The sequence below is a fragment of the Lagopus muta genome, chromosome 9, assembly GCF_023343835.1.
Source record: "Lagopus muta isolate bLagMut1 chromosome 9, bLagMut1 primary, whole genome shotgun sequence".
Taxonomy (NCBI): domain Eukaryota; kingdom Metazoa; phylum Chordata; class Aves; order Galliformes; family Phasianidae; genus Lagopus; species Lagopus muta.
The window spans coordinates 20,810,287-20,833,331 of record NC_064441.1 but is presented as its reverse complement, the minus strand read 5'-3'; the positions used below and the strand labels follow the sequence as shown (position 1 = coordinate 20,833,331).

General features: G+C 61.0%; 14 non-coding genes across 14 annotated transcripts; all 14 read left to right on the top strand.

The window, feature by feature from the left end:
• The first annotated feature begins 1,871 nt into the window (after positions 1-1,871).
• Positions 1,872-1,990, top strand: LOC125697905 (5S ribosomal RNA). The gene has a single exon (XR_007378980.1). It is a non-coding gene; the product is annotated as a 5S ribosomal RNA (ribosomal RNA).
• Positions 1,991-4,070: 2,080 nt separating this feature from the next.
• LOC125697951 (5S ribosomal RNA) lies at positions 4,071-4,189 on the top strand. The gene has a single exon (XR_007379023.1). It is a non-coding gene; the product is annotated as a 5S ribosomal RNA (ribosomal RNA).
• A 451-nt stretch (positions 4,190-4,640) lies between these two features.
• LOC125697926 (5S ribosomal RNA) lies at positions 4,641-4,759 on the top strand. The gene has a single exon (XR_007378999.1). It is a non-coding gene; the product is annotated as a 5S ribosomal RNA (ribosomal RNA).
• A 2,088-nt stretch (positions 4,760-6,847) lies between these two features.
• Positions 6,848-6,966, top strand: LOC125697940 (5S ribosomal RNA). Its single transcript, XR_007379012.1, has one exon. It is a non-coding gene; the product is annotated as a 5S ribosomal RNA (ribosomal RNA).
• Positions 6,967-7,416: 450 nt separating this feature from the next.
• LOC125697925 (5S ribosomal RNA) lies at positions 7,417-7,535 on the top strand. The gene has a single exon (XR_007378998.1). It is a non-coding gene; the product is annotated as a 5S ribosomal RNA (ribosomal RNA).
• Positions 7,536-9,606: 2,071 nt separating this feature from the next.
• LOC125697928 (5S ribosomal RNA) lies at positions 9,607-9,725 on the top strand. The gene has a single exon (XR_007379001.1). It is a non-coding gene; the product is annotated as a 5S ribosomal RNA (ribosomal RNA).
• A 450-nt stretch (positions 9,726-10,175) lies between these two features.
• Positions 10,176-10,294, top strand: LOC125697924 (5S ribosomal RNA). Its single transcript, XR_007378997.1, has one exon. It is a non-coding gene; the product is annotated as a 5S ribosomal RNA (ribosomal RNA).
• A 2,071-nt stretch (positions 10,295-12,365) lies between these two features.
• Positions 12,366-12,484, top strand: LOC125697917 (5S ribosomal RNA). Its single transcript, XR_007378990.1, has one exon. It is a non-coding gene; the product is annotated as a 5S ribosomal RNA (ribosomal RNA).
• Positions 12,485-14,557: 2,073 nt separating this feature from the next.
• On the top strand, positions 14,558-14,676 carry LOC125697900 (5S ribosomal RNA). Its single transcript, XR_007378975.1, has one exon. It is a non-coding gene; the product is annotated as a 5S ribosomal RNA (ribosomal RNA).
• A 438-nt stretch (positions 14,677-15,114) lies between these two features.
• Positions 15,115-15,233, top strand: LOC125697936 (5S ribosomal RNA). Its single transcript, XR_007379008.1, has one exon. It is a non-coding gene; the product is annotated as a 5S ribosomal RNA (ribosomal RNA).
• A 2,080-nt stretch (positions 15,234-17,313) lies between these two features.
• LOC125697923 (5S ribosomal RNA) lies at positions 17,314-17,432 on the top strand. The gene has a single exon (XR_007378996.1). It is a non-coding gene; the product is annotated as a 5S ribosomal RNA (ribosomal RNA).
• Positions 17,433-17,878: 446 nt separating this feature from the next.
• On the top strand, positions 17,879-17,997 carry LOC125697906 (5S ribosomal RNA). The gene has a single exon (XR_007378981.1). It is a non-coding gene; the product is annotated as a 5S ribosomal RNA (ribosomal RNA).
• Positions 17,998-20,081: 2,084 nt separating this feature from the next.
• Positions 20,082-20,200, top strand: LOC125697922 (5S ribosomal RNA). Its single transcript, XR_007378995.1, has one exon. It is a non-coding gene; the product is annotated as a 5S ribosomal RNA (ribosomal RNA).
• Positions 20,201-20,646: 446 nt separating this feature from the next.
• LOC125697921 (5S ribosomal RNA) lies at positions 20,647-20,765 on the top strand. Its single transcript, XR_007378994.1, has one exon. It is a non-coding gene; the product is annotated as a 5S ribosomal RNA (ribosomal RNA).
• Positions 20,766-23,045: the final 2,280 nt, after the last annotated feature.

Here is a 23,045-nt window from a genome sequence, read left to right as displayed (position 1 = left end):
GAGGGCCGCGGGCGGCTCCCTCGCGTGACCCCGGAGCCGCGGCCGCCAGCAGCCCCGCCGTGCTGGGATCGATCGCCTGCCTCGTGCCGCGGGGCCGTAAGCCCTGGCGCGTGCCTCCCTCTCGGCTAAGATGAACGCGGACAAAGCCCGGCCCGGCCCCGCGCTCCCCCTCCTCTGCGAAGCGTGAGGAAGGCGGGCGGCCCCCCACGACCCGCCGGCTGTCTGGCGCGCTGTGCCGCCGGCGCCGCCCCTCCCGCTCCGACCCTCCCGGTCCCTGCGAGGTACCCGACGCAGCCCCCGATCGGGATTAGCGTGCGTTAGGCTGCCTGCTGATGGGATTTGCTCACGGGGAAGGAGAGAGAGAGAGAGAGAGAGGGAGGGAGGGAGGGAAGCAGCAGCTCGGAGGCAGCACCTGCTCGTGGCTCGCTCGCGCCTGAGCGTCACAGAGCAGCAGTGAGGGCTGCTTTTAACTGAAGGCGGTCAGGAAGCGGCTTTGTAACCCTACCGTAATGTGGTGACCGCCAGCTGCGCCTATTAACTAAGCTCGTTGCTACCAAACCTATGCAGAAAGGGGCTGCTGAGGCCACTCGGAGCAACCCTGGCTGCGACTGCTGCCTGCAGCAGACACAGGGCAGTGTGTGAGGCGTGGGGCTCCTTCTGTGACAGCTACAACTGCGGTGTTGTTTTTCTCCAGCCTCATGTACCAGCAGGGCACGTGGGACAAACAGCTAAGCAGACAGTGAGAGGCTCAGCTGTGGAGATGAGGGAAACGGATGGGACAGGCACAATAACCAACAGGTAAAAAAATATGAAAGAGATCAAAGGTGGATGGAATCAGGCCGTAAATAGAATAGCAAGCTTTGCATAGGATGCGAACATGGGCTACTCAATCAGTGGAGAAGTGGGACAAATACCTGGAATCACTGGATAAGGAATGTAAGGCTGTGATATGTTTTTTTGCTGCATGCTCTGCCCTGCAGGGTGCCCGCCATGGTAACTGCAAATTAAAACGATTTTACCTGAGATTTGGTTCCCCAAAATCATTCATATCCATTATAGCATATTTCTATTGTGCCCATCGTGCATCATTACATCTCTGATAAAACACCTTTCCCCATCATATCGATCTGTATAATTACAACAAACAAGCACGCTAAAATAGGTTTAAAAACTTAAACAAAAAACCATATGCAAGTATTTTGTAAAAGCAAGTCTAAATGTACGAACAGGAACGTGGAAATACGTAATATACAAAAAAAAAAAAAATACCATGGAAAACACAGAACAGGGTAATATCTAAAGAAAAGAGAGTACATAGAAATGTTAAAAGCAAAGGAGGGCATGTCACGTCACGGCTATTCCCTGCATGGGAGACCGCAAAGGAATCCAGGGTGTTGTTTAATTTTCGGCTTTGGATGCTGGGCTTCTTTCTCGATGTTTGTCCCGCGGGTCGGGAAGCGCGGTGCAGTGTCCGTGTCGATCCGCTGGGGGCGAGGTGCCACTGAGTGAGGGCCGCTGGAGTTGGTTTGGGACCCTGGGAAGCGCGTGTAAGTTGGTGGGCGCGTGTGCGTGCCGTGCGGCGGAGCGCCGTGTGCGTGCGGCGCCAGGCGTTGATCCGCTTTAGGGCTGCAAGTGGCGCAGTGTCAGTACGCGTTGGGTAGGATGGATATGGGGGGATGTGCGAAGGCGGGGTGAGGTTGGAGCCAGGCTCTATGGTTGTGTGGGTGAAGTGCAGGGAGTTGCGGGGAGCGAAGGGCCGCGTTTTGGTTGGCCGGCTTTGGGACTCCGCTCATTTCTTTCCGGCAGGTGGCGGGCAATGGCAGTGGCGGCGGCGTGCAGCTGGGAAGAGGGCTGGAGCAGGAGCAGGCCGTGCCTACGGCCATCCCACCCTGGCAACGCCCGATCTCGTCCGATCTCGGAAGCTAAGCAGGGTCGGGCCTGGTTAGTACTTGGATGGGAGACCTCCTGGGAATACCGGGTGCTGTAGGCTTTTGCTGCGGCCCTTTTGCTTCCCTCTGCTCCCGCGCGCTCCGGCTGGCTGCGGGAGGCTTGAGCTTTGGTGTGCGGGGGCATTGTTCCGCTGTGCTCTTTTGTAGTCCCTATGGAGTTGGTGTCTATTTGCCCTTTTATCCCTCCCCTCCCCTCCCCTCCCCTCCCTTCCCCCCCCCTCTCCTCTCTGCACTGTCTTTTCCGACTTTGCCTTCCCTCACTGCAGCACGCTCTAGTCAAGCAGCCCAGCTGTGCCTGCCAGGGGCCGTGCCATGCACTGGAGCGCCCACTGCAGGATCCCATCCCAGGTTTCCCGTGGGGTCGCCCACCCGTTGTCAGTCTGCGTTTTCACTCTCTTCTCACTCGCTCTGGTTTAGCCCGTTTCTCATCTTCCTTCCCGGAGCGCACCGACCAACTCTGGAGCTGCCGTATGCGCCAAGTCTTGCCCTGTGCATGTGTTTTGTTGCGGCCCTTCTGCTTCTGTCTGCTGCCACGCGGTCGGGCTGGCGGCGGGAGGCGTGATGTTGGATGGTGGCGGCCGTCGTGAGCGTGCGCGCGTCCGTGCGAGTTGTGCCGGGTGGCGGTGGGGATGGCGGGCGCTGGGCCAGGTGATGCAGAATCCCAGAATCACAGAATTGTAGGGGCTGGAAGGGACCTCCAGAGATCATGGAGTCCAACCCCCCCGCCAAAGCAGGTTCCCTACAGCAGGTCGCACAGGTCGGCATCCAGGCAGGTCTTGAACATCTGCAGAGCAGGAGACTCCCCCACCTCCCTGGGCAGCCTGTTCCAGTGCTCCGTCACCTCACCGTAAAGAAGTTCTTGCGCACATTGGTGCGGAACTTCCTGTGCTGCAGTTTCCGGCCGTTTCCCCTTGTCCTGTCTCCACTCACCACTGAAAAGAGTCTGGCCTCGCCATTCTGCCCCCCACACCTCAGGCATTTATAGACCTGGATCAGGTCCCCTCCTCAGCCTTCTTTTCTCCAGGCTGAACAGACCCAGTGCACTCAGCCTTTCCTCATAGGAGAGATGCTCCAGGCCCCTCACCATCTTTGTGGCCCTGCGCTGGACTCTTTCCAAGAGATCCCTGTCTGTTTTGTACTGGGGAGCCCAGAACTGGACGCAGTGCTCCAGATGAGGCCTTACCAGGGCAGAGCAGAGGGGGAGGATCACCTCCCTCGACCTGCTGGCCACGCTCTTTGCAGTGCACCCCAGGATGCCATTGGCCCTCTTGGCCACAAGGGCACGCTGCTGGCTCATGGCCGACCTGTCGTCCTCCAGGACACCCAGGTCCCTCTGCGCAGAGCTCCCCTCCAGCAGCTCATCCCCCAACCTGTACCGGTGCACGCAGTTATTCCTCCCCAGCTGCAAGACTCTACACTTGCTTTTGTTACACCTCATCCGTTTTTTTTCTGCCCAGCTCTCCAGCCTGCCCAGGTCTCGCTGAATGGCAGCACGGCCTTCAGGCGTGTCAGCCAATCCTCCCAACTTCGTATCATCGGCGAACTTGCCGAGGGTGGCCACCATCCCCTCATCCAGGCCATTGATGAAGATGTTGAGCAAGAGCGGACCCAGCAGCGACCCCTGAGGAACACCGCTGCTTCCAGGCCTCCAACCGGACTCTGCACCGCCAACGAGGACCCTGTGCGCTGTGCCAGTCAGCCAGTTCTCAAGCCACCTGACTGTGCACTCATGTATGCGGCACTTGCTCAGCTTTGTGATAAGGATGTTGTGGGGGACAGGATCAAAAGCCTTTGTGGAATGAAGGTAGACTACATCCACTGCTCTCCCCCCATCCAGCCAGGCAGAGACAACATCAGCGAAGGCTTCCAGGTTGGTGAAGCACGAGCTCCCCGTGGTGAACCGGTGCTGAGCGCTGGTGATGCCGTCGTTTTCTTGCAGTAGTGTGGAGATGGCATGCAGTGGCAGCTGTTCCATCAGCTTTGCAGGGACGGAGGTGAGGCTGAGTGGCCTCTAATTGGCGGCTTTGGGGCTGCGCTGGTTTCTTCTCGGCAGGTGGCGGGCGGTGGTGGTGGTGGCGGTGGCGTGCAGCTGGGAAGAGGGCTGGAGCAGGAGCAGGCCGTGCCTACGGCCATCCCACCCTGGCAACGCCCGATCTCGTCCGATCTCGGAAGCTAAGCAGGGTCGGGCCTGGTTAGTACTTGGATGGGAGACCTCCTGGGAATACCGGGTGCTGTAGGCTTTTGCTTTTCCCCTTTGGTGCCGCCAGGCCGGGCGCTGTGGGGCAGTGGCACAGTCGAACCACTGGCGGCGCTGTGTCCGTGGCAGAGGGCTGTGGGGGTGCGGGGGGGGTGGGTGGCTGGGTGGGGGTGTTCCTGCTTTGAGTTGCTTTGGGAGGGTGGGGAGGCACGAGTGTGTTGGTTGGTGTGTGCGCGGGCCGTGCTGTGCAGAGGGTTGCAAGTGCCGTAGTGCCAGGCCGGCTGGGCTGGGGTGGAGGCTGGGGGCCGTCGTAAGCCCTAGTCAGGGTTGGTGCGGGTTGTAGGCTGGGATGGGTGAGGGGTGGGGAGCTGAGGGTTCCGTCGGCTTGCTTTTTTCTTTGTGGCACTTTGGGGCTGGGGATGTTTGGATGTGCTATGTGGCGGTGGTGGCGGTGGTGAGAAGATGGCAAGAGGGCTGGAGCAGGAGCACGAGGCACCTACGGCCATCCCACCCTGGCAACGCCCGATCTCGTCCGATCTCGGAAGCTAAGCAGGGTCGGGCCTGGTTAGTACTTGGATGGGAGACCTCCTGGGAATACCGGGTGCTGTAGGCTTTTGCTGCGGCCCCTTTTGCTTCCCTCTGCTCCCGCGCGCTCCGGCTGGCTGCGGGAGGCTTGAGCTTTGGTGTGCGGGGGCATTGTTCCGCTGTGCTCTTTTGTAGTCCCTATGGAGTTGGTGTCTATTTGCCCTTTTATCCCTCCCCTCCCCTCCCCTCCCCTCCCCTCCCCTCCCCCCCCCCTCTCCTCTCTGCACTGTCTTTTCCGACTTTGCCTTCCCTCACTGCAGCACGCTCTAGTCAAGCAGCCCAGCTGTGCCTGCCAGGGGCCGTGCCATGCACTGGAGCGCCCACTGCAGGATCCCATCCCAGGTTTCCCGTGGGGTCGCCCACCCGTTGTCAGTCTGCGTTTTCACTCTCTTCTCACTCGCTCTGGTTTAGCCCGTTTCTCATCTTCCTTCCCGGAGCGCACCGACCAACTCTGGAGCTGCCGTATGCGCCAAGTCTTGCCCTGTGCATGTGTTTTGTTGCGGCCCTTCTGCTTCTGTCTGCTGCCACGCGGTCGGGCTGGCGGCGGGAGGCGTGATGTTGGATGGTGGCGGCCGTCGTGAGCGTGCGCGCGTCCGTGCGAGTTGTGCCGGGTGGCGGTGGGGATGGCGGGCGCTGGGCCAGGTGATGCAGAATCCCAGAATCACAGAATTGTAGGGGCTGGAAGGGACCTCCAGAGATCATGGAGTCCAACCCCCCCGCCAAAGCAGGTTCCCTACAGCAGGTCGCACAGGTCGGCATCCAGGCAGGTCTTGAACATCTGCAGAGCAGGAGACTCCCCCACCTCCCTGGGCAGCCTGTTCCAGTGCTCCGTCACCTCACCGTAAAGAAGTTCTTGCGCACATTGGTGCGGAACTTCCTGTGCTGCAGTTTCCGGCCGTTTCCCCTTGTCCTGTCTCCACTCACCACTGAAAAGAGTCCGGCCTCGCCATTCTGCCCCCCCCACCTCAGGCATTTATAGACCTGGATCAGGTCCCCTCCTCAGCCTTCTTTTCTCCAGGCTGAACAGACCCAGTGCACTCAGCCTTTCCTCATAGGAGAGATGCTCCAGGCCCCTCACCATCTTTGTGGCCCTGCGCTGGACTCTTTCCAAGAGATCCCTGTCTGTTTTGTACTGGGGAGCCCAGAACTGGACGCAGTGCTCCAGATGAGGCCTTACCAGGGCAGAGCAGAGGGGGAGGATCACCTCCCTCGACCTGCTGGCCACGCTCTTTGCAGTGCACCCCAGGATGCCATTGGCCCTCTTGGCCACAAGGGCACGCTGCTGGCTCATGGCCGACCTGTCGTCCCCCAGGACACCCAGGTCCCTCTGCGCAGAGCTCCCCTCCAGCAGCTCATCCCCCAACCTGTACCGGTGCACGCAGTTATTCCTCCCCAGCTGCAAGACTCTACACTTGCTTTTGTTACACCTCATCCGTTTTTTTTTCTGCCCAGCTCTCCAGCCTGCCCAGGTCTCGCTGAATGGCAGCACGGCCTTCAGGCGTGTCAGCCAATCCTCCCAACTTCGTATCATCGGCGAACTTGCCGAGGGTGGCCACCATCCCCTCATCCAGGCCATTGATGAAGATGTTGAGCAAGAGCGGACCCAGCAGCGACCCCTGAGGAACACCGCTGCTTCCAGGCCTCCAACCGGACTCTGCACCGCCAACGAGGACCCTGTGCGCTGTGCCAGTCAGCCAGTTCTGAAGCCACCTGACTGTGCACTCATGTATGCGGCACTTGCTCAGCTTTGTGATAAGGATGTTGTGGGGGACAGGATCAAAAGCCTTTGTGGAATGAAGGTAGACTACATCCACTGCTCTCCCCCCATCCAGCCAGGCAGAGACAACATCAGCGAAGGCTTCCAGGTTGGTGAAGCACGAGCTCCCCGTGGTGAACCGGTGCTGAGCGCTGGTGATGCCGTCGTTTTCTTGCAGTAGTGTGGAGATGGCATGCAGCGGCAGCTGTTCCATCAGCTTTGCAGGGACGGAGGTGAGGCTGAGTGGCCTCTAATTGGCGGCTTTGGGGCTGCGCTGGTTTCTTCCCGGCAGGTGGCGGGCGGTGGTGGTGGTGGCGGTGGCGTGCAGCTGGGAAGAGGGCTGGAGCAGGAGCAGGCCGTGCCTACGGCCATCCCACCCTGGCAACGCCCGATCTCGTCCGATCTCGGAAGCTAAGCAGGGTCGGGCCTGGTTAGTACTTGGATGGGAGACCTCCTGGGAATACCGGGTGCTGTAGGCTTTTGCTTTTCCCCTTTGGTGCCGCCAGGCCGGGCGCTGTGGGGCAGTGGCACAGTCGAACCACTGGCGGCGCTGTGTCCGTGGCAGAGGGCTGTGGGGGTGCGGGGGGGTGGGTGGCTGGGTGGGGGTGTTCCTGCTTTGAGTTGCTTTGGGAGGGTGGGGAGGCACGAGTGTGTTGGTTGGTGTGTGCGCGGGCCGTGCTGTGCAGAGGGTTGCAAGTGCCGTAGTGCCAGGCCGGCTGGGCTGGGGTGGAGGCTGGGGGCCGTCGTAAGCCCTAGTCAGGGTTGGTGCGGGTTGTAGGCTGGGATGGGTGAGGGGTGGGGAGCTGAGGGTTCCGTCGGCTTGCTTTTTTCTTTGTGGCACTTTGGGGCTGGGGATGTTTGGATGTGCTATGTGGCGGTGGTGGCGGTGGTGAGAAGATGGCAAGAGGGCTGGAGCAGGAGCACGAGGCACCTACGGCCATCCCACCCTGGCAACGCCCGATCTCGTCCGATCTCGGAAGCTAAGCAGGGTCGGGCCTGGTTAGTACTTGGATGGGAGACCTCCTGGGAATACCGGGTGCTGTAGGCTTTTGCTGCGGCCCTTTTGCTTCCCTCTGCTCCCGCGCGCTCCGGCTGGCTGCGGGAGGCTTGAGCTTTGGTGTGCGGGGGCATTGTTCCGCTGTGCTCTTTTGTAGTCCCTATGGAGTTGGTGTCTATTTGCCCTTTTATCCCTCCCCTCCCCTCCCCTCCCCCCCCCCTCTCCTCTCTGCACTGTCTTTTCCGACTTTGCCTTCCCTCACTGCAGCACGCTCTAGTCAAGCAGCCCAGCTGTGCCTGCCAGGGGCCGTGCCATGCACTGGAGCGCCCACTGCAGGATCCCATCCCAGGTTTCCCGTGGGGTCGCCCACCCGTTGTCAGTCTGCGTTTTCACTCTCTTCTCACTCGCTCTGGTTTAGCCCGTTTCTCATCTTCCTTCCCGGAGCGCACCGACCAACTCTGGAGCTGCCGTATGCGCCAAGTCTTGCCCTGTGCATGTGTTTTGTTGCGGCCCTTCTGCTTCTGTCTGCTGCCACGCGGTCGGGCTGGCGGCGGGAGGCGTGATGTTGGATGGTGGCGGCCGTCGTGAGCGTGCGCGCGTCCGTGCGAGTTGTGCCGGGTGGCGGTGGGGATGGCGGGCGCTGGGCCAGGTGATGCAGAATCCCAGAATCACAGAATTGTAGGGGCTGGAAGGGACCTCCAGAGATCATGGAGTCCAACCCCCCCGCCAAAGCAGGTTCCCTACAGCAGGTCGCACAGGTCGGCATCCAGGCAGGTCTTGAACATCTGCAGAGCAGGAGACTCCCCCACCTCCCTGGGCAGCCTGTTCCAGTGCTCCGTCACCTCACCGTAAAGAAGTTCTTGCGCACATTGGTGCGGAACTTCCTGTGCTGCAGTTTCCGGCCGTTTCCCCTTGTCCTGTCTCCACTCACCACTGAAAAGAGTCCGGCCTCGCCATTCTGCCCCCCACACCTCAGGCATTTATAGACCTGGATCAGGTCCCCTCCTCAGCCTTCTTTTCTCCAGGCTGAACAGACCCAGTGCACTCAGCCTTTCCTCATAGGAGAGATGCTCCAGGCCCCTCACCATCTTTGTGGCCCTGCGCTGGACTCTTTCCAAGAGATCCCTGTCTGTTTTGTACTGGGGAGCCCAGAACTGGACGCAGTGCTCCAGATGAGGCCTTACCAGGGCAGAGCAGAGGGGGAGGATCACCTCCCTCGACCTGCTGGCCACGCTCTTTGCAGTGCACCCCAGGATGCCATTGGCCCTCTTGGCCACAAGGGCACGCTGCTGGCTCATGGCCGACCTGTCGTCCCCCAGGACACCCAGGTCCCTCTGCGCAGAGCTCCCCTCCAGCAGCTCATCCCCCAACCTGTACCGGTGCACGCAGTTATTCCTCCCCAGCTGCAAGACTCTACACTTGCTTTTGTTACACCTCATCCGTTTTTTTTCTGCCCAGCTCTCCAGCCTGCCCAGGTCTCGCTGAATGGCAGCACGGCCTTCAGGCGTGTCAGCCAATCCTCCCAACTTCGTATCATCGGCGAACTTGCCGAGGGTGGCCACCATCCCCTCATCCAGGCCATTGATGAAGATGTTGAGCAAGAGCGGACCCAGCAGCGACCCCTGAGGAACACCGCTGCTTCCAGGCCTCCAACCGGACTCTGCACCGCCAACGAGGACCCTGTGCGCTGTGCCAGTCAGCCAGTTCTGAAGCCACCTGACTGTGCACTCATGTATGCGGCACTTGCTCAGCTTTGTGATAAGGATGTTGTGGGGGACAGGATCAAAAGCCTTTGTGGAATGAAGGTAGACTACATCCACTGCTCTCCCCCCATCCAGCCAGGCAGAGACAACATCAGCGAAGGCTTCCAGGTTGGTGAAGCACGAGCTCCCCGTGGTGAACCGGTGCTGAGCGCTGGTGATGCCGTCGTTTTCTTGCAGTAGTGTGGAGATGGCATGCAGCGGCAGCTGTTCCATCAGCTTTGCAGGGACGGAGGTGAGGCTGAGTGGCCTCTAATTGGCGGCTTTGGGGCTGCGCTGGTTTCTTCCCGGCAGGTGGCGGGCGGTGGTGGTGGTGGCGGTGGCGTGCAGCTGGGAAGAGGGCTGGAGCAGGAGCAGGCCGTGCCTACGGCCATCCCACCCTGGCAACGCCCGATCTCGTCCGATCTCGGAAGCTAAGCAGGGTCGGGCCTGGTTAGTACTTGGATGGGAGACCTCCTGGGAATACCGGGTGCTGTAGGCTTTTGCTTTTCCCCTTTGGTGCCGCCAGGCCGGGCGCTGTGGGGCAGTGGCACAGTCGAACCACTGGCGGCGCTGTGTCCGTGGCAGAGGGCTGTGGGGGTGCGGGGGGGTGGGTGGCTGGGTGGGGGTGTTCCTGCTTTGAGTTGCTTTGGGAGGGTGGGGAGGCACGAGTGTGTTGGTTGGTGTGTGCGCGGGCCGTGCTGTGCAGAGGGTTGCAAGTGCCGTAGTGCCAGGCCGGCTGGGCTGGGGTGGAGGCTGGGGGCCGTCGTAAGCCCTAGTCAGGGTTGGTGCGGGTTGTAGGCTGGGATGGGTGAGGGGTGGGGAGCTGAGGGTTCCGTCGGCTTGCTTTTTTCTTTGTGGCACTTTGGGGCTGGGGATGTTTGGATGTGCTATGTGGCGGTGGTGGCGGTGGTGAGAAGATGGCAAGAGGGCTGGAGCAGGAGCACGAGGCACCTACGGCCATCCCACCCTGGCAACGCCCGATCTCGTCCGATCTCGGAAGCTAAGCAGGGTCGGGCCTGGTTAGTACTTGGATGGGAGACCTCCTGGGAATACCGGGTGCTGTAGGCTTTTGCTGCGGCCCTTTTGCTTCCCTCTGCTCCCGCGCGCTCCGGCTGGCTGCGGGAGGCTTGAGCTTTGGTGTGCGGGGGCATTGTTCCGCTGTGCTCTTTTGTAGTCCCTATGGAGTTGGTGTCTATTTGCCCTTTTATCCCTCCCCTCCCCTCCCCTCCCCCCCCCCTCTCCTCTCTGCACTGTCTTTTCCGACTTTGCCTTCCCTCACTGCAGCACGCTCTAGTCAAGCAGCCCAGCTGTGCCTGCCAGGGGCCGTGCCATGCACTGGAGCGCCCACTGCAGGATCCCATCCCAGGTTTCCCGTGGGGTCGCCCACCCGTTGTCAGTCTGCGTTTTCACTCTCTTCTCACTCGCTCTGGTTTAGCCCGTTTCTCATCTTCCTTCCCGGAGCGCACCGACCAACTCTGGAGCTGCCATATGCGCCAAGTCTTGCCCTGTGCATGTGTTTTGTTGCGGCCCTTCTGCTTCTGTCTGCTGCCACGCGGTCGGGCTGGCGGCGGGAGGCGTGATGTTGGATGGTGGCGGCCGTCGTGAGCGTGCGCACGTCCGTGCGAGTTGTGCCGGGTGGCGGTGGGGATGGCGGGCGCTGGGCCAGGTGATGCAGAATCCCAGAATCACAGAATTGTAGGGGCTGGAAGGGACCTCCAGAGATCATGGAGTCCAACCCCCCCGCCAAAGCAGGTTCCCTACAGCAGGTCGCACAGGTCGGCATCCAGGCAGGTCTTGAACATCTGCAGAGCAGGAGACTCCCCCACCTCCCTGGGCAGCCTGTTCCAGTGCTCCGTCACCTCACCGTAAAGAAGTTCTTGCGCACATTGGTGCGGAACTTCCTGTGCTGCAGTTTCCGGCCGTTTCCCCTTGTCCTGTCTCCACTCACCACTGAAAAGAGTCCGGCCTCGCCATTCTGCCCCCCACACCTCAGGCATTTATAGACCTGGATCAGGTCCCCTCCTCAGCCTTCTTTTCTCCAGGCTGAACAGACCCAGTGCACTCAGCCTTTCCTCATAGGAGAGATGCTCCAGGCCCCTCACCATCTTTGTGGCCCTGCGCTGGACTCTTTCCAAGAGATCCCTGTCTGTTTTGTACTGGGGAGCCCAGAACTGGACGCAGTGCTCCAGATGAGGCCTTACCAGGGCAGAGCAGAGGGGGAGGATCACCTCCCTCGACCTGCTGGCCACGCTCTTTGCAGTGCACCCCAGGATGCCATTGGCCCTCTTGGCCACAAGGGCACACTGCTGGCTCATGGCCGCCCTGTCGTCCCCCAGGACACCCAGGTCCCTCTGCGCAGAGCTCCCCTCCAGCAGCTCATCCCCCAACCTGTACCGGTGCACGCAGTTATTCCTCCCCAGCTGCAAGACTCTACACTTGCTTTTGTTACACCTCATCCGTTTTTTTTCTGCCCAGCTCTCCAGCCTGCCCAGGTCTCGCTGAATGGCAGCACGGCCTTCAGGCGTGTCAGCCAATCCTCCCAACTTCGTATCATCGGCGAACTTGCCGAGGGTGGCCACCATCCCCTCATCCAGGCCATTGATGAAGATGTTGAGCAAGAGCGGACCCAGCAGCGACCCCTGAGGAACACCGCTGCTTCCAGGCCTCCAACCGGACTCTGCACCGCCAACGAGGACCCTGTGCGCTGTGCCAGTCAGCCAGTTCTGAAGCCACCTGACTGTGCACTCATGTATGCGGCACTTGCTCAGCTTTGTGATAAGGATGTTGTGGGGGACAGGATCAAAAGCCTTTGTGGAATGAAGGTAGACTACATCCACTGCTCTCCCCCCATCCAGCCAGGCAGAGACAACATCAGCGAAGGCTTCCAGGTTGGTGAAGCACGAGCTCCCCGTGGTGAACCGGTGCTGAGCGCTGGTGATGCCGTCGTTTTCTTGCAGTAGTGTGGAGATGGCATGCAGCGGCAGCTGTTCCATCAGCTTTGCAGGGACGGAGGTGAGGCTGAGTGGCCTCTAATTGGCGGCTTTGGGGCTGCGCTGGTTTCTTCCCGGCAGGTGGCGGGCGGTGGTGGTGGTGGCGGTGGCGTGCAGCTGGGAAGAGGGCTGGAGCAGGAGCAGGCCGTGCCTACGGCCATCCCACCCTGGCAACGCCCGATCTCGTCCGATCTCGGAAGCTAAGCAGGGTCGGGCCTGGTTAGTACTTGGATGGGAGACCTCCTGGGAATACCGGGTGCTGTAGGCTTTTGCTGCGGCCCTTTTGCTTCCCTCTGCTCCCGCGCGCTCCGGCTGGCTGCGGGAGGCTTGAGCTTTGGTGTGCGGGGGCATTGTTCCGCTGTGCTCTTTTGTAGTCCCTATGGAGTTGGTGTCTATTTGCCCTTTTATCCCTCCCCTCTCCTCCCCTCCCCCCCCCCTCTCCTCTCTGCACTGTCTTTTCCGACTTTGCCTTCCCTCACTGCAGCACGCTCTAGTCAAGCAGCCCAGCTGTGCCTGCCAGGGGCCGTGCCATGCACTGGAGCGCCCACTGCAGGATCCCATCCCAGGTTTCCCGTGGGGTCGCCCACCCGTTGTCAGTCTGCGTTTTCACTCTCTTCTCACTCGCTCTGGTTTAGCCCGTTTCTCATCTTCCTTCCCGGAGCGCACCGACCAACTCTGGAGCTGCCGTATGCGCCAAGTCTTGCCCTGTGCATGTGTTTTGTTGCGGCCCTTCTGCTTCTGTCTGCTGCCACGCGGTCGGGCTGGCGGCGGGAGGCGTGATGTTGGATGGTGGCGGCCGTCGTGAGCGTGCGCGCGTCCGTGCGAGTTGTGCCGGGTGGCGGTGGGGATGGCGGGCGCTGGGCCAGGTGATGCAGAATCCCAGAATCACAGAATTGTAGGGGCTGGAAGGGACCTCCAGAGATCATGGAGTCCAACCCCCCCGCCAAAGCAGGTTCCCTACAGCAGGTCGCACAGGTCGGCATCCAGGCAGGTCTTGAACATCTGCAGAGCAGGAGACTCCCCCACCTCCCTGGGCAGCCTGTTCCAGTGCTCCGTCACCTCACCGTAAAGAAGTTCTTGCGCACATTGGTGCGGAACTTCCTGTGCTGCAGTTTCCGGCCGTTTCCCCTTGTCCTGTCTCCACTCACCACTGAAAAGAGTCCGGCCTCGCCATTCTGCCCCCCCCCCCTCAGGTATTTATAGACCTGGATCAGGTCCCCTCTCAGCCTTCTTTTCTCCAGGCTGAACAGACCCAGTGCACTCAGCCTTTCCTCATAGGAGAGATGCTCCAGGCCCCTCACCATCTTTGTGGCCCTGCGCTGGACTCTTTCCAAGAGATCCCTGTCTGTTTTGTACTGGGGAGCCCAGAACTGGACGCAGTGCTCCAGATGAGGCCTTACCAGGGCAGAGCAGAGGGGGAGGATCACCTCCCTCGACCTGCTGGCCACGCTCTTTGCAGTGCACCCCAGGATGCCATTGGCCCTCTTGGCCACAAGGGCACGCTGCTGGCTCATGGCCGCCCTGTCGTCCCCCAGGACACCCAGGTCCCTCTGCGCAGAGCTCCCCTCCAGCAGCTCATCCCCCAACCTGTACCGGTGCACGCAGTTATTCCTCCCCAGCTGCAAGACTCTACACTTGCTTTTGTTACACCTCATCCGTTTTTTTTCTGCCCAGCTCTCCAGCCTGCCCAGGTCTCGCTGAATGGCAGCACGGCCTTCAGGCGTGTCAGCCAATCCTCCCAACTTCGTATCGTCAGCAAACTTGCCGAGGGTGGCCACCATCCCCTCATCCAGGCCATTGATGAAGATGTTGAGCAAGAGCGGACCCAGCAGCGACCCCTGAGGAACACCGCTGCTTCCAGGCCTCCAACCGGACTCTGCAGCGCCAACGAGGACCCTGTGCGCTGTGCCAGTCAGCCAGTTCTCAAGCCACCTGACTGTGCACTCACGTATGGCACACTTGCTCAGCTTTGTGATAAGGATGTTGTGGGGGACAGGATCAAAAGCCTTTGTGGAATGAAGGTAGACTACATCCACTGCTCTCCCCCCATCCAGGCAGGCAGAGACAACATCAGCGAAGGCTTCCATGTTGGTGAAGCACGAGCTCCCCGTGGTGAACGGGTGCTGAGTGCTGGTGATGCCGTCGTTTTCTTGCAGTAGTGTGGAGATGGCATGCAGCGGCAGCTGTTCCATCAGCTTTGCAGGGACGGAGGTGAGGCTGAGTGGCCTCTAATTGGCGGCTTTGGGGCTGCGCTGGTTTCTTCCCGGCAGGTGGCGGGCGGTGGTGGTGGTGGTGGCGGTGGCGTGCAGCTGGGAAGAGGGCTGGAGCAGGAGCAGGCCGTGCCTACGGCCATCCCACCCTGGCAACGCCCGATCTCGTCCGATCTCGGAAGCTAAGCAGGGTCGGGCCTGGTTAGTACTTGGATGGGAGACCTCCTGGGAATACCGGGTGCTGTAGGCTTTTGCTTTTCCCCTTTGGTGCCGCGAGGCCGGGCGCTGTGGGGCAGTGGCACAGTCGAACCACTGGCGGCGCTGTGTCCGTGGCAGGGGGCTGTGGGGGTGCGGGGGGGTGGGTGGGGGTGTTCCTGCTTTGAGTTGCTTTGGGAGGGTGGGGAGGCACGAGTGTGTTGGTGTGTGCGCGGGCCGTGCTGTGCAGAGGGTTGCAAGTGCCGTAGTGCCAGGCCGGCTGGGCTGGGGTGGAGGCTGGGGGCCGTCGTAAGCCCTACTGAGGGTTGGTGCGGGTTGTAGGCTGGGATGGGTGAGGGGCGGGGAGCTGAGGGTTCCGTCGGCTTGCTTTTTTCTTTGTGGCACTTTGGGGCTGGGGATGTTTGGATGTGCTATGTGGCGGTGGTGGCGGTGGTGAGAAGCTGGGAAGAGGGCTGGAGCAGGAGCACGAGGCACCTATGGCCATCCCACCCTGGCAACGCCTGATCTCGTCCGATCTCGGAAGCTAAGCAGGGTCGGGCCTGGTTAGTACTTGGATGGGAGACCTCCTGGGAATACCGGGTGCTGTAGGCTTTTGCTGCGGCCCTTTTGCTTCCCTCTGCTCCCGCGCGCTCCGGCTGGCTGCGGGAGGCTTGAGCTTTGGTGTGCGGGGGCATTGTTCCGCTGTGCTCTTTTGTAGTCCCTATGGAGTTGGTGTCTATTTGCCCTTTTATCCCTCCCCTCCCCTCCCCTCCCTTCCTCTGCTCTCCCCTTCTTTCTTCTCTGCACTGTCTTTTCCGACTTTGCCTTCCCTCACTGCAGCACGCTCCAGTCAAGCAGCCCAGCTGTGCCTGCCAGGGGCCGTGCCATGCACTGGAGCGCCCACTGCAGGATCCCATCCCAGGTTTCCCGTGGGGTCGCCCACCCGTTGTCAGTCTGCGTTTTCACTCTCTTCTCACTCGCTCTGGTTTAGCCCGTTTCTCATCTTCCTTCCCGGAGCGCACCGACCAACTCTGGAGCTGCCGTATGCGCCAAGTCTTGCCCTGTGCATGTGTTTTGTTGCGGCCCTTCTGCTTCTGTCTGCTGCCACGCGGTCGGGCTGGCGGCGGGAGGCGTGATGTTGGATGGTGGCGGCCGTCGTGAGCGTGCGCGCGTCCGTGCGAGTTGTGCCGGGTGGCGGTGGGGATGGCGGGCGCTGGGCCAGGTGATACAGAATCACAGAATCACAGAATTGTAGGGGCTGGAAGGGACCTCCAGAGATCATGGAGTCCAACCCCCCCGCCAAAGCAGGTTCCCTACAGCAGGTCGCACAGGTCGGCATCCAGGCAGGTCTTGAACATCTGCAGAGCAGGAGACTCCCCCACCTCCCTGGGCAGCCTGTTCCAGTGCTCCGTCACCTCACCGTAAAGAAGTTCTTGCGCACATTGGTGCGGAACTTCCTGTGCTGCAGTTTCCGGCCGTTTCCCCTTGTCCTGTCTCCACTCACCACTGAAAAGAGTCCGGCCTCGCCATTCTGCCCCCCCCCCCCTCAGGTATTTATAGACCTGGATCAGGTCCCCTCTCAGCCTTCTTTTCTCCAGGCTGAACAGACCCAGTGCACTCAGCCTTTCCTCATAGGAGAGATGCTCCAGGCCCCTCACCATCTTTGTGGCCCTGCGCTGGACTCTTTCCAAGAGATCCCAGTCTGTTTTGTACTGGGGAGCCCAGAACTGGACGCAGTGCTCCAGATGAGGCCTCAGCAGGGCAGAGCAGAGGGGGAGGATCACCTCCCTCGACCTGCTGGCCACGCTCTTTGCAGTGCACCCCAGGATGCCATTGGCCCTCTTGGCCACAAGGGAACGCTGCTGGCTCATGGCCGACCTGTCGTCCCCCAGGACACCCAGGTCCCTCTGCGCAGAGCTCCCCTGCAGCAGCTCATCCCCCAACCTGTACCGGTGCACGCAGTTATTCCTCCCCAGCTGCAAGACTCTACACTTGCTTTTGTTACACCTCATCCGTTTTTTTTCTGCCCAGCTCTCCAGCCTGCCCAGGTCTCGCTGAATGGCAGCACGGCCTTCAGGCGTGTCAGCCAATCCTCCCAACTTCGTATCATCGGCAAACTTGCCGAGGGTGGCCACCACCCCCTCATCCAGGCCATTGATGAAGATGTTGAGCAAGAGCGGACCCAGCAGCGACCCCTGAGGAACACCGCTGCTTCCAGGCCTCCAACCGGACTCTGCACCGCCAACGAGGACCCTGTGCGCTCTGCCAGTCAGCCAGTTCTGAAGCCACCTGACTGTGCACTCACGTATGGCACACTTGCTCAGCTTTGTGATAAGGATGTTGTGGGGGACAGGATCAAAAGCCTTTGTGGAATGAAGGCAGACTACATCCACTGCTCTCCCCCCATCCAGGCAGGCAGAGACAACATCAGCGAAGGCTTCCATGTTGGTGAAGCACGAGCTCCCTGTGGTGAACCGTTGCTGAGTGCTGGTGATGCCGTGGTTTTCTTGCAGTAGTGTGGAGATGGCATGCAGCGGCAGCTGTTCCATCAGCTTTGCAGGGACGGAGGTGAGGCTGAGTGTCCTCTAATTGGCGGCTTTGGGGCTGCGCTGGTTTCTTCCCGGCAGGTGGCGGGCGGTGGTGGTGGCGGTGGCGTGCAGCTGGGAAGAGGGCTGGAGCAGGAGCACGAGGCACCTACGGCCATCCCACCCTGGCAACGCCCGATCTCGTCCGATCTCGGAAGCTAAGCAGGGTCGGGCCTGGTTAGTACTTGGATGGGAGACCTCCTGGGAATACCGGGTGCTGTAGGCTTTTGCTTTTCCCCTTTGGTGCCGCCAGGCCGGGCGCTGTGGGGCAGTGGCACAGTCGAACCACTGGCGGCGCTGTGTCCGTGGCAGGGGGCTGTGGGGGTGCGGGGGGGTGGGTGGCTGGGTGGGGGCGTTCCTGCTTTGAGTTGCTTTGGGAGGATGGGGAGGCACGAGTGTGTTGGTGTGTGCGCGGGCCGTGCTGTGCAGAGGGTTGCAAGTGCCGTAGTGCCAGGCCGGCTGGGCTGGGGTGGAGGCCGGGGCCCGTCGTAAGCCCTGGTCAGGGTTGGTGCGGGTTGTAGGCTGGGATGGGTGAGGGGTGGGGAGCTGAGGGTTCCGTCGGCTTGCTTTTTTCTTTGTGGCACTTTGGGGCTGGGGATGTTTGGATGTGCTATGTGGCGGTGGTGGCGGTGGTGAGAAGCTGGGAAGAGGGCTGGAGCAGGAGCACAAGGCACCTACGGCCATCCCACCCTGGCAACGCCCGATCTCGTCCGATCTCGGAAGCTAAGCAGGGTCGGGCCTGGTTAGTACTTGGATGGGAGACCTCCTGGGAATACCGGGTGCTGTAGGTTTTTGCTGCGGCCCTTTTGCTTCCCTCTGCTCCCGCGCGCTCTGGCTGGCTGCGGGAGGCTTGAGCTTTGGTGTGCGGGGGCATTGTTCCGCTGTGCTCTTTTGTAGTCCCTATGGAGTTGGTGTCTATTTGCCCTTTTATCCCTGCCCTCCCCTCCCCTCCCCTCCCTTCCTCTCCTCTCCCCTTCTTTCTTCTCTGCACTGTCTTTTCCGACTTTGCCTTCCCTCACTGCAGCACGCTCTAGTCAAGCAGCCCAGCTGTGCCTGCCAGGGGCCGTGCCATGCACTGGAGCGCCCACTGCAGGATCCCATCCCAGGTTTCCCGTGGGGTCGCCCACCCGTTGTCAGTCTGCGTTTTCACTCTCTTCTCACTCGCTCTGGTTTAGCCCGTTTCTCATCTTCCTTCCCGGAGCGCACCGACCAACTCTGGAGCTGCCGTATGCGCCAAGTCTTGCCCTGTGCATGTGTTTTGTTGCGGCCCTTCTGCTTCTGTCTGCTGCCACGCGGTCGGGCTGGCGGCGGGAGGCGTGATGTTGGATGGTGGCGGCCGTCGTGAGCGTGCGCGCGTCCGTGCGAGTTGTGCCGGGTGGCGGTGGGGATGGCGGGCGCTGGGCCAGGTGATACAGAATCACAGAATCACAGAATTGTAGGGGCTGGAAGGGACCTCCAGAGATCATGGAGTCCAACCCCCCCGCCAAAGCAGGTTCCCTACAGCAGGTCGCACAGGTCGGCATCCAGGCAGGTCTTGAACATCTGCAGAGCAGGAGACTCCCCCACCTCCCTGGGCAGCCTGTTCCAGTGCTCCGTCACCTCACCGTAAAGAAGTTCTTGCGCACATTGGTGCGGAACTTCCTGTGCTGCAGTTTCCGGCCGTTTCCCCTTGTCCTGTCTCCACTCACCACTGAAAAGAGTCCGGCCTCGCCATTCTGCCCCCCCCCCCTCAGGTATTTATAGACCTGGATCAGGTCCCCTCTCAGCCTTCTTTTCTCCAGGCTGAACAGACCCAGTGCACTCAGCCTTTCCTCATAGGAGAGATGCTCCAGGCCCCTCACCATCTTTGTGGCCCTGCGCTGGACTCTTTCCAAGAGATCCCAGTCTGTTTTGTACTGGGGAGCCCAGAACTGGACGCAGTGCTCCAGATGAGGCCTCAGCAGGGCAGAGCAGAGGGGGAGGATCACCTCCCTCGACCTGCTGGCCACGCTCTTTGCAGTGCACCCCAGGATGCCATTGGCCCTCTTGGCCACAAGGGCACGCTGCTGGCTCATGGCCGACCTGTCGTCCCCCAGGACACCCAGGTCCCTCTGCGCAGAGCTCCCCTCCAGCAGCTCATCCCCCAACCTGTACCGGTGCACGCAGTTATTCCTCCCCAGCTGCAAGACTCTACACTTGCTTTTGTTACACCTCATCCGTTTTTTTTCTGCCCAGCTCTCCAGCCTGCCCAGGTCTCGCTGAATGGCAGCACGGCCTTCAGGCGTGTCAGCCAATCCTCCCAACTTCGTATCATCAGCAAACTTGCCGAGGGTGGCCACCATCCCCTCATCCAGGCCATTGATGAAGATGTTGAGCAAGAGCGGACCCAGCAGCGACCCCTGAGGAACACCGCTGCTTCCAGGCCTCCAACCGGACTCTGCAGCGCCAACGAGGACCCTGTGCGCTGTGCCAGTCAGCCAGTTCTCAAGCCACCTGACTGTGCACTCACGTATGGCACACTTGCTCAGCTTTGTGATAAGGATGTTGTGGGGGACAGGATCAAAAGCCTTTGTGGAATGAAGGCAGACTACATCCACTGCTCTCCCCCCATCCAGGCAGGCAGAGACAACATCAGCGAAGGCTTCCATGTTGGTGAAGCACGAGCTCCCCGTGGTGAACCGTTGCTGAGTGCTGGTGATGCCGTGGTTTTCTTGCAGTAGTGTGGAGATGGCATGCAGCGGCAGCTGTTCCATCAGCTTTGCAGGGACGGAGGTGAGGCTGAGTGTCCTCTAATTGGCGGCTTTGGGGCTGCGCTGGTTTCTTCCCGGCAGGTGGCGGGCGGTGGTGGTGGCGGTGGCGTGCAGCTGGGAAGAGGGCTGGAGCAGGAGCACGAGGCACCTACGGCCATCCCACCCTGGCAACGCCCGATCTCGTCCGATCTCGGAAGCTAAGCAGGGTCGGGCCTGGTTAGTACTTGGATGGGAGACCTCCTGGGAATACCGGGTGCTGTAGGCTTTTGCTTTTCCCCTTTGGTGCCGCCAGGCCGGGCGCTGTGGGGCAGTGGCACAGTCGAACCACTGGCGGCGCTGTGTCCGTGGCAGGGGGCTGTGGGGGTGCGGGGGGGTGGGTGGCTGGGTGGGGGCGTTCCTGCTTTGAGTTGCTTTGGGAGGATGGGGAGGCACGAGTGTGTTGGTGTGTGCGCGGGCCGTGCTGTGCAGAGGGTTGCAAGTGCCGTAGTGCCAGGCCGGCTGGGCTGGGGTGGAGGCCGGGGGCCGTCGTAAGCCCTAGTCAGGGTTGGTGCGGGTTGTAGGCTGGGATGGGTGAGGGGCGGGGAGCTGCGCGTTCCGTCGGCTTGCTTTTTTCTTTGTGGCACTTTGGGGCTGGGGATGTTTGGATGTGCTATGTGGCGGTGGTGGCGGTGGTGAGAAGCTGGGAAGAGGGCTGGAGCAGGAGCACAAGGCACCTACGGCCATCCCACCCTGGCAACGCCCGATCTCGTCCGATCTCGGAAGCTAAGCAGGGTCGGGCCTGGTTAGTACTTGGATGGGAGACCTCCTGGGAATACCGGGTGCTGTAGGCTTTTGCTGCGGCCCTTTTGCTTCCCTCTGCTCCCGTGAGGTCAGGCTGGCTGCGGGATTAGAACAGCAGCTTTTGCGTCTGGGGGCAGCGTTCCCTTATGCTGTTTTCCCCGTCCCTATGGACTCTTAATCTGCATTTCCCCTTCTGTTTTCTCGGCTCTTTATTTGTCGTGGTTTGTCATTTCACTCTTGTCATTCCTTTCTTCTGTCCACTGTCTCCGCTTTCTTTGCCTTCCCTCACTGCAGCATGCTCTAGTCAGACAGCCCAGTTGTGTCTGCAAGGGGCCGTGCCATGCTCTGCAATGCCCACTGCAGGATCCCGTCCCAGGTTCCCTGTGGGATCGCCCGCAGCGGCGCTGTCAGTTTCCATTTTGACACTATTCTCAGCCCCTCTTCTTTACCCATTTCTCATCGTCTTTGCCGGAGTCCATCAAACTGCTCTGGATCTTCCCTATGTGCCCAGCATATACATGCAGTGGCTGGATTCCATGTGTCTTACCTCACTCAGCAGGGCATCGAGCTCTTCCCTGCTGGACGTGGGCTCGGTGCTCGCTGAGCCATTCTCCAGCTGTGGGAGGAGATGTGTCACCCCCACCTGCGCTCATGCGCTCGTTCCGCTCCTTTACGGCCCGCAGGCTGTTGCCGCAGCGCCTGGGCTGTGCGCTTCCCCCTCCGCTACAGTTCCGGCGTCCCGCCCATCTCTGGCTGCCTTGTCCCTCCCCCGCCCCCATTCCTCATCCGTCGCACCCCCCTACTCCTTTCTCTCTCCCTCTCGGGCTTTTCCTCCAGGCGCCTTCACCCAGCCCCGCCTGCATTCCATGCACCAACACTGGCCCTGTCTGTACCAACCTTTGCTGCCTGAAGCACGTGGTTAGCAGCAGCTGCGGTGCTCTCCCGGCTGCCTATTTCTGGGGTGCCCACACAGGAGCAGCAAAGCCACAGTCCTCTGCAAGCCAACGAGGTATTTGCAAGCGCACCGAGCAGCAGGAAGGAATGGAGAGGCTTGGGCTGTGGCGTGGGGACTCACCCGTGGTCCCCGTCACGCGTAGGGCAGCGTTGGGGTGTGGAGATCCTGGAGAAACAGCGGCTGCAGGTGCTCCCGCGGCTTCCTCCCGTCTGGGCACCGTGCTCCTCCTTTTCTGGGATCGCAGGGAGCTGCTCCGCAGCCGCATCTGCCTCCCGCAGCTGGCCCAGCTCGGCCACACATGAGCTGCACTGCCACGTCCCACTGCACGAGCCCAGCACAGCTGTGAGGGGCAGCGGGGCCACGAGGCACGGTGGAGCCCCATCCCGACGCGGGGCTCACCTCGGGACACGAGGCAGTGGGGGCACCAGGCACGGGAGGTGGAAGGCCCTGGGACAGCCGTCGCAGCAGATGAGCTCTCCGCCGTCCCCGCACACGGCACACTCATCCTCGTTGTCCTACCGTGGGTGGGCATACAGGGGCTCGCCACTGGGATCCGGGCACCTCCTGTCCCGTCTTTTCCCATCACAAAGCTGATCCATGGGCTGTATTTGGGGCAGGGATCTGGTGCTCCCAGGCTGTTGTAGGGCTGTGACTGTGGGGCGGCTGAGCCGCAGGCTGGCTGCAGTAGGCCAGTCGAGAGGGATATATTGGGAACACCCTGATGGCATCACTTTGTCTTTTGGGATCACCTGGTAAGGTGCTGGGTCCCGGCTCTGCGCAGGTACTGCTGGCAGGTGGCCCTGGGCGGTCACACACATCTCCCCGCTCTGTGAAACAAGGTTCTTTGGGGACCCATCTGCTGGAAAGGAAAGGCCCCTGCTGTTGTGAGGGTTTGTGCGGCTGTAAGTGTGTGTGTTACTGAGTGGGGACTGTACGCTTTGGGGTGCCCTTGGTCGAGAAGTAGGCTTCAGGCTGCGGCTCCTGCTCCTGGCCCCCAGCTCCTCACCAGCAGCTGGGACACAGAGCTCATCCCTGGCTCTGCTGCTCGCCTTGGCACTGCCTGGAAGAGAGTAGAGCGCTGCTTCAGCATGTTCCGTCTCTGTCCTCTTGTCCATCTCTGTGGGCCTTCCCAAGGAGGGGTGCTCCTGATTTGGGGGCTGAAACTTAGTTTTTGGCAGTCTTGGGGCTGTCCCGTGCCTGCACTTACTCAGCTTCTGCGCTTGTCTGATAAGGACAGGCTTTTCCTCAATAGCCCCACAGGTGACAGGCACCACACTGATGGCACCATGACTCCCTCTGCACTGAGGCAGCCTGGAAGCCTGTGGGCAGGGGGGCTCAGCCAGGCACTAGGTTTCTACTATGGCCCCAAGATGTG